Here is a 14769-nt window from a genome sequence, read left to right as displayed (position 1 = left end):
CAGCAACACCACAATTGGCACCAGATGTCAGAGCGGTAGTACAAGCAAACAAAGGCCACAATCTGCCTTTTTTGCCTCCGACAAGAGTATTAGTGGGAAGGTAGCAGAGAGCATTATAAAATATATGCCACATCACTCATCTCAGTCACAGCACCATGATGTGACCTCTAACAGCGACACTGACAGTTTGAGATGGTGTTCTGCACAGAACAGTCTGTGTGTTCACACATGGCAAGAAGGATACATTTTGGACCTTTATTAATTTTATAAAACATGAAATATCTGTCAGTGCACTGTGTTATTAAATAGGCTTTTGGTTTTTATTGGGTTACCATCTATTTCTATGGTGAGGTCACTTGGACATTACTAAGGCTGTGTTAATAAAAAGGTTTTTGGAAAAATTTGCCAAGTCTGGCAAATTTAAATTTCAAAAGATTCTAACATCCCTAATTATAATAATATAATACAATGCATGTTATTATCATTATTATATAAAACTCTGTCATGTGGAGAACAAAACACAAAATACATAACTTCTTACTATGATGAATTTAATTTCTGCCTTAGGCTCCTTTCACATGGCGTTGCTGCCGACATTCAGTGGTCCCATCGGGGTTTGTGTCCGAACCCCCCTCAAAACGGGATTTGGGCATATGCGCCAATGAGGCCATAGACTATAATGGTGCCGACAGAGTCAACGTGTGCTCTGACGTGCATCATTTTCCTGGTTTATACGCCTACTGGAGGCAGATACTTAGAATGTGGGCAAAAAGGCAATGTGAAATCACCCTTATTGGGTCAGAAACTTTTAAAGTCATACTTAGACACTTACTTGCTGATTAAGTGTAATTCTTACAACATCACTGACACTCTCCGGTCTGGAAACCATAATTTGTTTGTAGTCTGCAAAAAGTTTACATTTTTTGTAGTCGCTGACCAGGGGCACATGATCCATCAAGACATAACAACTCAAAATTTGTAGGTTTTAAATCCTTTGCCCAAGGTGCTGGATTTTTTCTTGAAGGACAAATAACACAAATGATATACTTTATCCAGTAATAATCAATGAGAATCCCATGCATTAGTAAAGGCCCTTTTACATTTAGCGATGCACCAGCGATCCGACCAGCGATCCGACCCGGTCAGGATCGCTGGTGCATCACTAAATGATCGCTAGTGAGCTTTCATACAGAAAGATCTCACAGCGATGCAGCAGCGACGCAGCGGACGATACTCACCTTTCACACACCACTGTCCTGACGTCCTCCCGCCTGCCTCCAGCGTCGCTCGTCTCACAGAGCAGGAAGCCCAGCAGGAAGCGGACGACGAGAAATGGAGCCGGCCGATCTCGCGCGATCAGCGATGGACAGCGGGGGAGCCGGTCGGAGGTAAGTATCACACATAGCGATATCGCTAGCGATATCGCTATAACGTCACAAAACCAGTGACGTTTTAGCGATATTGCTAGCGATATCGCTTAGTGTAAAACCCCCTTAAGACTTTGTCAAATGTACAGCACATCCATTGAGCACTGCATTGATGCTTATAAGTGTGCCTTCTCTAACATTCTTTTTTCAATATGAATTAGCCTATGCTCTTTAGTTATTAATGTGTTACTTCAGGGGACCAGTATGAAAAAATTGAGGTTCCTTTGCTGTTTATATCTTCATGAAAACTATTGTATTATGGATGTCGCATTTTGTATGTGCAGTGGCATGTAAAAGTTTGGGCATCGCTAGCCAAAATTACTGTTATTGTGAACAATTAAGCAAGTTTAAGATTAAATGATCTCTAAAAGGTCTAAAGTTAAAGATGACACATTTCCTTTGTATGTTAGGCAAAAAGAATTGTCATTTTTTTAAATTTTAAAATACAAATTCCAAAAATATGGGCCAGTGCAAAACGTTGGGCACCCTTGGAGATTTGTCTGCTCAGATGACTTTTATCAAGGTTTCAGACCTTTATTAGCCTGTTAGGGTTATAACTATCATCGTTAGGAAAGGCCAGGTGATGCAAATTTCCCAGCTCATTATTTGACATATACCCTGCATTTTTCACCAGTTTTTTCATCAGCCGGTGATCTCTAGTTTTCAGTTCTCTCTGGTGCTGTTTATGGAACAAGCTGTTAATTGGTCTCCCTTAAAGAAAAGTTCACAGACACAGACCACTGTTTGGGCACACGGCAGAGCTCAGAAGAGAAGGAGCACCATTTGACTTTTTGAACGCAAAGTTTGCTGCAATAGTCACGTTTGGAGAGCCCCTGATGTGCCTAACCAGTGTAAATCCCTCACAAATGACACCATTTTGGAAAGTAGAGCCCACAGGGAACTTATCGAGATGTGTGGTGAGCACTGAGAACCCCCAGATGCTACACAGATTATAACAATGAGCCATGAAAATAAAAAAAAATCTAATTTTAACGACAAAAATGTTGTTTAGCCTCACATTATACATTTTTAAAAGGATAACAGGAGAAATTACAACATACAATTTGTTGTGCTGATAGCTGATATGTGGGGAAAAACTACTGTGTGGATGCACAGCAGGACTTGGAAGGGAAGTACCGTCATTTGACTTTTTGAATGAAAAATTTGCAGGAATAATTAGTGAAGGCAATGTCGTGCTTGGAGAGCCCCTAATGTGCCTAATAAGTGGAATCCCGCCAAATTGACACCACTTTGGAAACTAGGTCTCTTAGGGAACTTATCTAGATGCGTGGTGAGCAGTTTGAACCCATGCAAGGAAGTTTATAATACTAAGCCGTGAAAATTAAACAATCACATTTTTCACACAAAAATGATATTTCAGTCCAATTATTTTATTTTTACCAGGATAGCAAGAGAAAATAGACTCCAAAATTTGTTATGCAATTTCTCCTGAGTACGCAGAAACCTCATATATGGGAGAAAACTACTGTTTGGGCTCAAGGCAGGGTTCAGAAAAGAAGAGTGATGTTTTTGGAATGCAGACTTTGATGGAACGATCTGCCGGTGTCATTTCTTGTTTCAAGAGATGTACCTAAAAAGTGTAAAACCTCCACAAGTGACACCATTTTGGAAGCAAGACCCCTCTAGGAATGTATCTAGATGTGTTGTGAGCACCTTGAACCCCCGACAGCTTCACAGAAGTTTATAACATAAAGCCATGAAAATAAAAAAAATCACATTTTTCCAATAAAAATGTTGTTTTAGACCCACATTTTTTATTTTCACAAGAATAGCAGGAAAAAATGGATCCCAAACTTTGCTGTGCAATTTCTCCTGTGTATGCTGATACCCCATATGTCATTGAAAACTACTTTTGAGGCACAGTGCAAAGCTCAGAGTGGATGAAGCGCCATATTGGAGTTCACATTTTACTGGACTGGTTTGAGGACGTCATGTCACATTGGCAGAGCCCCTGAGATACCAGATTGGCAGAACTTTTTCAAGTTTGAAAAAGGTCCACAATTCTTCGGACCGAAACGTTGCTGTATGGGCAACTAGCCATATCGGCTAATAAATAGCACTTTAAATGGAATTTCCTTGGTGTGCTGCTTTCATCTTGGGGACTATTTTTGAGGTTTGTTATATGCCCGGAAGGCTTGGACCTGCATTGTCTGATCATTTTTTGTGCTGCTTTTTCCCTTTTTCTATATATTCATCTTTTACATTTTTAAAATTACAAAAAGGGAAATGGGCCACAGCAAAAGCTCAGTTACTCTGCATGGTTAGTACCTATTAGCTCCCTTTTTGAAAGTATGACAGCCTGTAAACACTTTTTGCAGCCAGCTAAGTGTCTTTCAATTCTTGTCTGAGGGATTTTCATCCATTCTTCCTGGAAAATTCTTCCAGTTCTTTAAGATTCCTGGGTCGTCTTACGATAACTGGTAGGAGTTGGATAAATAGTTGCGCCTCCTATATAAAAGTCAATGTAGACTACAAGGGATTAAACCTAGAGTTGATGCAAATCATTTTGCACATCCATTTTCATTGAACATGACAGTGGTCTATGGCCGCTGAAATAGGAGAGGGAGTGCTGCATCCTACCTGACAACATCCATGGCTCTTCTTTTGATTAACCATCCTGGCAAAACAAAATGTGCGTTATGTCACATTGATGACAATGCGCCAGGTAGACTAATCAAAAGAAGAGCCTCAGATACCATTAGATAGGAGGCGATAATCCCTCTCCTATGTTAGTGGCTTCAGACCACTGCCATGGCTGATGGAATAGGACATGCAAATAAATTCACACCAACTCAAATTAAACATTGACGATAGGTTATTATGGTCACAGCTCACAGAGCATGCGTATAACACTGTTGCATAAATAGAAATTATTTACCTCTAATTTTTTATGTCCAGCTGCTGTAAAGCAAATGTCTTTATGATCTTAACAAGATAGGGGCCAGTTGGCCGTCCCCAATTTTTTATTATTATTCTTGCTTATAGAGTACCCACATATTCTAAAGTACTTTGCAGGCATTGCCATTGTTCACTACAAGAAAACAAAAAAGGGACCTGCTCTGTCTCCGACATTTAATTCATAATCCTGGTTATCTGCTTGTTAAATGTTCAGTGTTTTCTGGCTCCATCTAGTGACCAGTCATAACCGCAGTGTTATTGTGTGTTTTACCTTCACTTTCTATTTCCCTCCATTTGTAGTGCATTCTGGTACGGTTGTAATGCACCCTGGTAGCCTTTTGCAAAGGATTATGGTTAGCTCTGCCCCCATTTTCCCTCCAGTCCACCATTTTCCTTCTGCCTGCATTCAGGAAGCATCTCATTTCTCTTCTCCCTTTGTGACAGCATCGCTGTTTCACTGCACCCATATACCATTACATTCAATAAAGCACAGATTCAACCTACAGTCTCCTCATTGGACCACCAGTATAGCGGTTTAGCTGCCTGTATAAGCTACATGAATTCTGCTTCATTTAGTGAGGACAGAACAGGACAGCAGACACTTAGTAATAAATTAATATGCCGGTGTTCGAATACTCTGTGGCCAATATACAAACCCTTACATACACTGTACGTTAACGCACTGCGACTATTGAATATATATGTACTCCAATATTGCTATGCAGATAAAAAACGAGTACCAAACTCACAATTGTTTTATCAAAAAGCGCAAAAGTCACCCAACCAAAACAAGGTGACCTTATACAGATAGTACCTATCTCTAATGACTCTCCTCTCCATGTGCCCAGACAGGCTTCAAATGAACTGGGGAAGAAATTGGAAACCAGGCCCCCTCCAGAGCTGTGCACCTCTGTCCACCCATCCCAAACATTTTTCATTATTAACTAAGCCTGGTTTTCTGTTTCTTCCAATTTCACTTGAGGCCTGACTGGGCACATGAAGAGGTGAGGCACAAGAGCTACAGACTATCCACATTGCCATCGCTCACCATCCCTGGTGGAATTCACAAACTACACTCCTGATCAGTAGGTCTTTGGAGTGCGGGAGAACACTGGACAAAACCACATAAACATGGGTAGAACATGCAAACTCCATAGATATGTTGTCTTTGGTCAAATCTCAACCCGGGACCCAAGTGCATCAAAGCAGTAGTGTTCACAACTGAGCCATTATGCTGCGCATAATCATTACAGAAATCATGACAGAAAGTAAAATAATAAAGTAAGAGTTCTGGGCATATTTTATTGAGGTTCAATATGTGCCACTGACTTCTCTAGTTGTACCAACTCAGAACTAGTCGCTATAAAGTATATGTAATGTACTCTTCAAAGCTGCACTTCAGAAGATTTATTTTCCCTTCATACCTTATATTCAGTATTATCAGCTCGGAGAAATCACACAATTAAGCCTTCTATTGATTAACCATTAGGGTTCATCATTTTTTTCATGTCTGTATTATCGATTCTTCATCTGTTTTTTACAATGACTGTTATTCATTTGTATTTTTTCTTCTGGCTCTTGAGATGGAGCACAGACATTATTTCTTATGTTGCCAATGATTTTCACTGTCTTTTTTTTAATGAATTAAAATAGAAATATGATTTGCATGTTAGCAAAGGAAATTTTGCTTGCATCTTGGTTGAAATTGTAAAATACCATTGTTTTTATCATTTTTTTGTGGTATTTTTTCTTTTACATTTTTGATCATGTTTTTTTAACATTTTTATATCACTATGTATATCAAAATATTTAAAAATATAATAAATTAAAAAATAATAAGGGTGAGTAAATCAATCTGCTCAAATGACAAATGTGTGCAAACCTAAATAATTTTTTATATGATTTCGATTAATCACCTAAAATAGCTGCCGCACAGATTATGATACCCACAGTCTCTTCCACGGAGTATGATGCCCCCACCACCCCACCTGTTTATTATGATTTGTCCAGTGCACCATCACACAGTTGGATGCCCCTACAATGCCCTTCAACAAACCTCATGCATTTCCCCTTAAAACATTGTGTGATTTTCCCACTTCCCACATTGCCCCAACATACAATATGAGGCACCAACAGCCCTCCTTAACAGTATAATGCCCAAACTGTCCCCTCACCCAATATACTGCTTCCACATTCAATAATATGATGCCCCACATTACTCCAACACAAAGTATAAAGTTCCCATATTGCAACAAAACACAGTATGTACCCACAACCCTCCTTTATTTTATGATGTCCCTACAGTCCCCCAGACAGTATAATTCCCCATAGTGACCCCCACATAGTTATCCCACATGCCTAAGTGTCCTGCCACATACTTGCTTCTCTGTGACCTAGAGGCTCTCTGCTTCAGTCTCTACCCAGAAGAATGGTGGAGCAGGGATTTGATGGTTCTCGGTTCCATTATTTGTGTTCAACTATACTTTTGTTCTGGACAAACAGGTCTCTACATAAAAACAGGAGGAAATGGAGTATAAAGGTAAAATAGTAAATTTTTATTGAACAAACGTCATAAAAGTCACAACTGACGAGATAGAGGTGTGTAAAAGACACCAGACAAATGGAAACCAGCCTAAAGCATAGTGCTGAAGAATCCAGATCAGTTTTGAAAACATGTTTATTGAAGACAATTAAAAAGATCTTGTATATACAACTGGTCTCGGCATCATCAATGATTAAGCACCTCCTGAGCCCATGAAAACTTTTATCCATTTTTCTATCCTTTATCGTCTACCTGGCAAAGTTGAATAATGGTCCAGGCAGCTACCCCTTAACTATACATGAAAAATAATTGACCCTTCATCACAAATTTATAGGTTCCTCACTGTGCATCAACTAATGTGTATAGAGTCATGGCTGAAAATGTTGGCACCCTTGAAATTGTTCCAGAAAATGAAGTATTTCTACCAGAAAATTATTGCAATTACACAAAATTTTAAGATTTCTCCACAGGTGTTCAATGCGATTTAGATAGTGTCTCATTGCTGGTCACTTCATAACTCTCCAGTGTTTTGTTCCATCCATTTCTGTGTGCTTCTTGAAGTATGTTTAGGGTCGTTTTCTTGATGGGAGAACCATGTTTTAGAACGGAAACCCAGCTTTCATGCACTGAAAACTTCATTGCAATTCAAAATCCTTTGGTAATCATCAGATTTCACGATGCCTTACACACAGTCGAGGAACCCAGTGTCAGACACAGCAAAATAACCCCAAAACATTTTTGAACATCCAACATTTTTGACTGTAGTTACTGTGTTCCTTTCTTTGTATAAAGTAGATATGACAGGCTCAAACCCCAACTTAGGTGCTCTGGGAAAAAACAAGACTAAAGTATAGGAGTAACCCCGGCACACTAATAACATGAAAGTAAAGTCTTCTCAACGACAGTCTTTAACTGTTGTGATCACAATCAATAAAATCACAACAATTAAAGACTGTCGTTGAGAAGACTTTACTTTCATGTTATTAGTGTGCCGGGGTTACTCCTATACTCTTCCTTTCTTTGTAGGCCTCATTCCGTTTTTGATAAACTGTAGAATGATGTGCTTTACCACAAATCTCGATCTTGGTCCCATCTGTCCACAAGATGCATTCCTAGAAGGATTTTGGCTTACTCACACACATTTTGGCAAACTGCAGTCTAGGTTTTTTTATGTCTCTGTGTCATCAGTGGGGTCTTCCTGGGTCTCCTGCCATATAGAGATGAGAAAGCACTAAGAAGCTTAATGTTCATTACTGAATCCAAGCAATTCCTAATGCTCAAATGCTTATTTTGAGTAATGAGTATAATGGGAGGCAAATGGAAATCCAAACATTTTTCCAGCAAGAGGTCTGGAGAGCAGTGAAAATGTTGAAATGGATGGAAAAAGTGCCTAATGAAATGAGAAAAAAATGAGGAAGAACCCCAGGAGCAATAGTGTTACGCTTTTTCTCCACTTTAAGGACTGACAAAAGAAAAAAATCAAAATTGACAAGAAATTGGAGTTTACATAAAAAAGTAAAGAAACATTCTTTACTGTATAATGACGTTTATATGCAGCAAAATTTAAAAAGGATTTTAAAAAATAATAATTTAGGTAAACAAACGTTGAAATTTTTGTAAAAATTTTTAATTTTCAGTGCAATTTATGAAGTAAGCAAGAACTGCCAAAAATGTCATATAAGAGGGACACAGCTATACCCTGTATTAGACAAAAATGAGGGCCTCATACACATTCTGTTTAATTTGTCATGTAGTGGTACTCCTAGACTCATAAATGCTATGCACTAAAGGCAAAGCCTGTAAAAAATTACAAGCAGGGTCATCAATACACCCTTGAAGGCACCAACTGTAGTGCCTAAAGACCCTGTGATGCCACAGCGATCTCACCAGCGAGATCGCTGTGTGTGACGGAGATCTGCGACCGGCCTCCCCACCGGGTATCGCTGATCATGCTTGATCGGCCTGGGCCATTTTTTGATCGCTGGTCTCCTGCTGGCCTGCGTGCATCGCTGCGTGTGGCAGTGCGAGCCAACGATCAGCGAGGCTCCCAGCGCTCTAAGCAGGCACTGGGAGCAGGTTTCTAAGGTAAATATCGGGTTACTAAGCGGCGCGCGTCACTTAGTTACCCGATGTGTACCTTAGAAACCTGCGTGCTGGCAGCTCTCGGCGCGAGCACGCAGGTTTCTAAAGTACACATCGGGTAACTAAGTGATGCGCGCCACTTAGGAACCGTATATTTACCTTAGAGACCAGCGTCCTCGCTGGTGCTGATCGCTGGTGAAGCTGCCTGTTTGGCAGCGATCCTGACAAGGTCGTATCGTTGTCGGGATCGCTGGTGCATCTTTATGTGTGACGGGGCCTTAATTCAGATATTGTGAACAAAGTATAGTTATGGTAGACCTACACGCAAAGTCTGCCAAAAATGAGAAGCAGGGAAACCATACAACCCTGAAGGCACTGACTGTAGTGCTTCAATCAAATATTGTGAGCAAATTATAGTTTTGTAAGCAGGTTGCGGGATGCAGTGATGCAATTGAGACAGAGCAGGGGTTAACAATATAACAATTTAATTAACGCAAAGGAGAAACTCCTTGCAGGGAGATAAACGGTTAAATTGAAAAGAGCAAATTTAAGTCCTTATGTTCCTCCACTGCAGATGATCCGCTAGGAGTAGTGTACACAGATGGGGGGTAGTGTACACAGATGGGGTCCCACAGATGACGGTCCAGCTTCTAGCGGCAATGGGTAGTCTTTGATTTTACCCGTTGAGCCCCTAGTCCATGAGCTTGTGCAGCCAAATCAATTAGAGCTGCAGCAATCCTGAAATCAAACGTAGGCTTGGGTGTGCTGTCCAGCATACGGTACCGCAGCCTAATGTCCTGGAACCGGGCCACACTTCTTTGCACGTGCGCGGTCTTAACTGCCTCTGGGTGCGCGGCGCTCTCTACGCTCGTTGTCCCACTGACGTTACCCGTAAGTGTTGGCTGCCGTACGTTGCAGCACCAGGGCGCGGGGTGTGGAGCGCACTTCTCACCCTGTTGCCCGCTCCTTGCTGGTGGGAAACTGCTCACCACTTCGCTTGCTTTCCCCTTAACTTTTGGATCACATGCACCCTCCCTTTCCGGCTCATGGGACCTGTTCGGTTCCCTATTCCTTCCCCTGGGCAGCATGGGATGCAACCTCAACAGTTCCGGAGCTGGCTCACCACAGGTACCCAGCAGTCCGGTCTTCCTCTTTACCTACACTCATAAAAGTTCTGCTCGATGCAAAGCCTACCTAAAATTACAAACAGGGTCATCCATACATCCTTGAAGGCGTATTTCTAAATTTTGGCACCAATCCTAGAGTCATCCATACACTTTTAATTGCCTTTTTGGACGTTTAGATATCACAGAAATTTACCCCAGACCATTGAATATTGTATGGCTGAGAAATTTAACTCAGCAAATATTTTTAATGCTTTTTAGCGTGTTGTATATCACAGAAATGTACACCAGATCATGGAATACTGTGTGTGTGAGTTACTTAATCCAGAAAATTTTTTAAACTATTTGATGCAGTGATAGATATCACAGTAATGTGCCCCACACCACGGTAAACTGTATGGCTGAGAAATTTAACTCAGCAAAATTTTTGTACACTTTTTTGAGTGTTATATATCACAAGAATGTACTCCAGACTATAAAACACTATATGGGTGAGAATTTTAAACCAGCTATATTTAAAATACATTTTTGGAGTGTTACATATTACAAAAATGTACCCCACACTGCGGAATACTGTATGAGTGAGTAATTTAACACAGAGCATTTTTTAAATGCTTTTTGGAAATGTTAGATATCACAGAAATGTACCCCACTCTATGGAATACTGTATGTGTGAGTAATTTAACCCATTAAAATTTTAAACACTTTTATGTGGTTTTAGATATCACAAAAATGTACCTCAAAGCAAAGAATACTCTATGGGTGAGTTATTTAATTCAGAAACAAAATCTCTTTTAGAGTGTTATAAAACACCAAAATGTACCACAAAACACTTAATACTCGATGAATGACACAATTTTTATAACCCTTGATGATAACACATGGCCAGACAATATAAATAATGCCACTACCAAGATGGCTATGGCATTATAGTGAAGCACAGGCAAACCCACATGCTTATTAGCTGTGAAACAGATGCCAAACATGCAGGGTGGGGATTAAAGTTTTAAAATCGAGCATCAGCCAATACTCACTGAATAACGACATCTATGTATCGCAGAGCTTGTTCACTCATCCCTAGTGCCATAGCATTTCATTTCATTTAAATGTTGAAGGATAGTTCAAGCTGAAACTGATGCATTCAAGGAGCCTGCAGGACAGCTTGAATTTCTTTGGAGCTTGATTGGGGCTGCTCATCTACCATCTGAACTATCCTGCATTGCAATCTATCATTAATTTTTCTCTGTTGTCCATGTTCAGGGAGATTAGCTACAGTGCCATGGGTTGTAAACTTCTTGATTATGTTGAGCATCATGTACAAAGGAACATCAAGATCCCTGGAGATGGATTTGAGATTGTTGATATTGATGAACAGTTTTGGTTCTCAAGTCCTCAGACAGTTCTCTTCTCCTCTTTTTGTTCTCAATGCTTAGTGTGACACACACAGACACACAATGAGAAGATTGAGTCAACTTTTCCCCTTTTTATCTGGTTTCAGGTGTGATTTTCATATTGTCCACATCTTTTTCTTGCCAGAGGTGAATTTGAAACAAAGTTGTTTACCCAGTATTGTAGAAAAAAGTCAACAATTTTGTTTGGCCTATTTTGAGGGTTTTGTGTGAAATTATGTCCAATTTAACTTTTTTTCTGTTTTTTTGTGTTGTTCCAATACACACTAATGAAATAAATATGTGTTTAACAAAACATGTGTAATTTGAATTTTTTTCTGGGAGAAATACTTCATTTTTTGAAACAATTTCAACGGTGCCAACAATTTCAGCCATGACTGTATTTAAAATATTTCTGAACATGAGGCGCTCTCTTTTCTCTCCTTATTTGCAAAAGTGTGAAATCAAATAGCTAAGCAAGGAACATATAGACCTATGTTCTTCCTTATGTTGAAGGAATTTTCCAGAATTTTGTCAATAGCAAAATAAAATAACTCACCTTTAAAATTCTTTACCATGCCATCACTACTGCTCCAATTCCTACATTGTTGATGTCACTTACCACTGTAGTTACTAAGACCGCAGAGGACCATGAGTGGCTGAAGCAATCACATGAATGACGAACAACGCATGACCAGATGAAGAACCGGCTTGACCTTTTTAAAGACAGATATTGTATTTAAAAAAGTGATATAAGGTTATTCTATTTTGTTATCACAATGCTTGCTATTGGGTACATTTCATAAAATCCCAGAAGCTCCTTACAGCAATACTTATTAATAAGTGTAGTCCCATAGGTTCTGGCATTCCAGGTCCTATTTCGGTTACCCACAGTCTTCCTTTCATTTTACTAATCATTTAATTTTAACGATAATTCACAACATTGCAATTTTTCAGCAAAGTTTCCAGAGTTCATCCTGGGTGCATATTAATGAAGAAGCAAAGTATTTCCAAATGTTGGCACCAATCCTAGAGTCAAGCAGGGCTTTTAAGAGATGTTCAACACAAGTCAACATGTTAATTAGCTGTCATTACCATCACCTTCTTGTACAGTAAGTGAGCGAAGAGAAAAACTTTAGGGTTCATCGGGAAGTCGCTGAGATTTTAACTTGAGCTTTCAACCTTTTGATGTTACTTCTCTAAATTAAGTTTCTAGGGACATGGTCCAACGTACGAGCATTGATTGTGTCGGGATGTGGAATATGTCAACTTTACGAAAGCAACAGACTTTAAATCAATGAGTATTAAAATGGAATAAAATGGTCATGGTCTCAGAAGCTGAGGGATTTGCAGAAAGCAGTAAAGAGACGCGTGTGGTAGAACATGTGCCAGAACCTCTGGGTGGTGCAGCAATTAGCATAATATACTGTAATATGAATTTAACCTTTCACATTTCTTTCTATGTGGTACTCTTACCATCTGGAAAGTCAGAAAAAAAGAGGATGTTTCTTTTTCTCTAAACTTGCCTTTTTTGATATTTGGCAATTTTAAGCTATTTTGACAATGTCACTCCAGGTATTAGTTTTGATAATCACGTGGATTCATGACAGGCAAAATCTCACCTGCCCTTTCCTATCCAAGAATACTAAGTAAAAAGAAACTCCAAGCCAACGTGGCACTAATCACCTTAGTATTTCTTGAAAACATCCACTTCCAGTGAAAACCTATTACTAAAATTTTATTTATTTCCTCAAAAAAAAAAAAATGTAAATATTTTTCAAATACAGTGCAACGCGTTTCGGCTGCTATTTTTACAGCGCTGCCTTCATCATGAAGGAGTGGAACCATCTCAAGGAGGATCACAAGGAAATGGACAGCATGTGACTTAAATATGAGTGTCTGAACAAAGGGTCTGAATACTTATGACCATGTGATATTTCAGTTTTTCTTTTTTAATAAATTTGTAAAAATTTCTACATTTCTGTTTTTTTTCTGTCAAGATGGAGTGCAGAGTGTACATTAATGAGAAAAAAATGAACTTTTTTGAATTTACCAAATGGCTGCAATTTGTAAATTAGGGAGGAGCCTTACTAATGCCAAGCATTTGAATAAAACAGAATCAACCTTTATTGAAAAATATCTAAAAACAGGACAGCCACACAGATTAACCAACAACCAACCGTGTCGCCTAAAATGGCCCTATACTGGGGCCCTGATAATGCCTACCTAACAGCGGAGGTTGGCACCCTAAACACAATCGAGATTGGCGCCCCCGCTCTATGACGGCTGAATCCTAAATGTCAGGATCCTGACAGCGCCGGTGTGCAGCCTCCGCTGAGCAGGGACTTACCCGCACTGTAGGGGGCCCGGGGTCAGGTACAGCCGGAAAGTATATATGCACAGGACCTGTGGACGCTGAAGTTAGCAAGCAGTCACAGGACCTACGGTCATGTGACTGCAAGGGGGCAGGGCTTAGCATCCTGCTTTCAGAGATGGCAGGACACTATAGAAAAATTCAGAGTCAGGCAAAACGGAGGTCATACACAGTATGGGCAAGCGAGGTACAGGAGGGATATACAGATGGGAGGTCAGACAAAGCCAAAGGTCATACACAGTACGGGCAAGCGCAGTACAGGAGGTATATTCAGGAGGGAGGTAAGACAAAGCCAAGGGTCATACACAGCACAGGCAAAGCAGGTACAGAGTCAGCAAACCAGAGATGTAAACCGTAACAGAATAGGGTCAGAATACCAGGCAGACAGACAATGATTGGCGTGACGCACGGACAGAGCAGGGTCGGGCACACTCAGATAGGAGTATAAGTGACAGGGGACGGCTCTCCCCTGAAGCTATAAAAACCCTCCCCAGATCCACAGAGAGGCTCTCAGAGGGCTCTCAGAGTTAACTCCTTCACCACCTACCCAAAACCCAAAACACATTATGACACTAATGTAACCCTGGACTAGTGCCGCATACAGTCACTGATTTGACCAGGAAAAGAGTGTAAAGGTATTGCCGATGTAGGTAGTCTAATAGGCAACAATAGAAAAGGTGCAAAAAAGGTGCTGTAAACACAAGACATAAAGTGACATGTACAGACAAATGAGTACCTGACTATACTGTTCCCTGTGACTGAACACCTTCCTGTCAGTGGCTGCAATGAAACAAAGAGTGAAAAATTTAAAGGCGTCTGAATACTTTCCGTACCCACTGTATACTGTATGTTCCTTCTTAGATCATTCTTTACTCAGCTATTCCTCCACATAACACTCCCAAATAATTTTTTG

The sequence above is a fragment of the Dendrobates tinctorius genome, unplaced genomic scaffold (genome assembly GCF_039654945.1).
Source record: "Dendrobates tinctorius isolate UK_male_01 unplaced genomic scaffold, ASM3965494v1 ptg000021l, whole genome shotgun sequence".
NCBI lineage: Eukaryota > Metazoa > Chordata > Amphibia > Anura > Dendrobatidae > Dendrobates > Dendrobates tinctorius.
Note: the sequence above shows the minus strand (reverse complement) of the source record.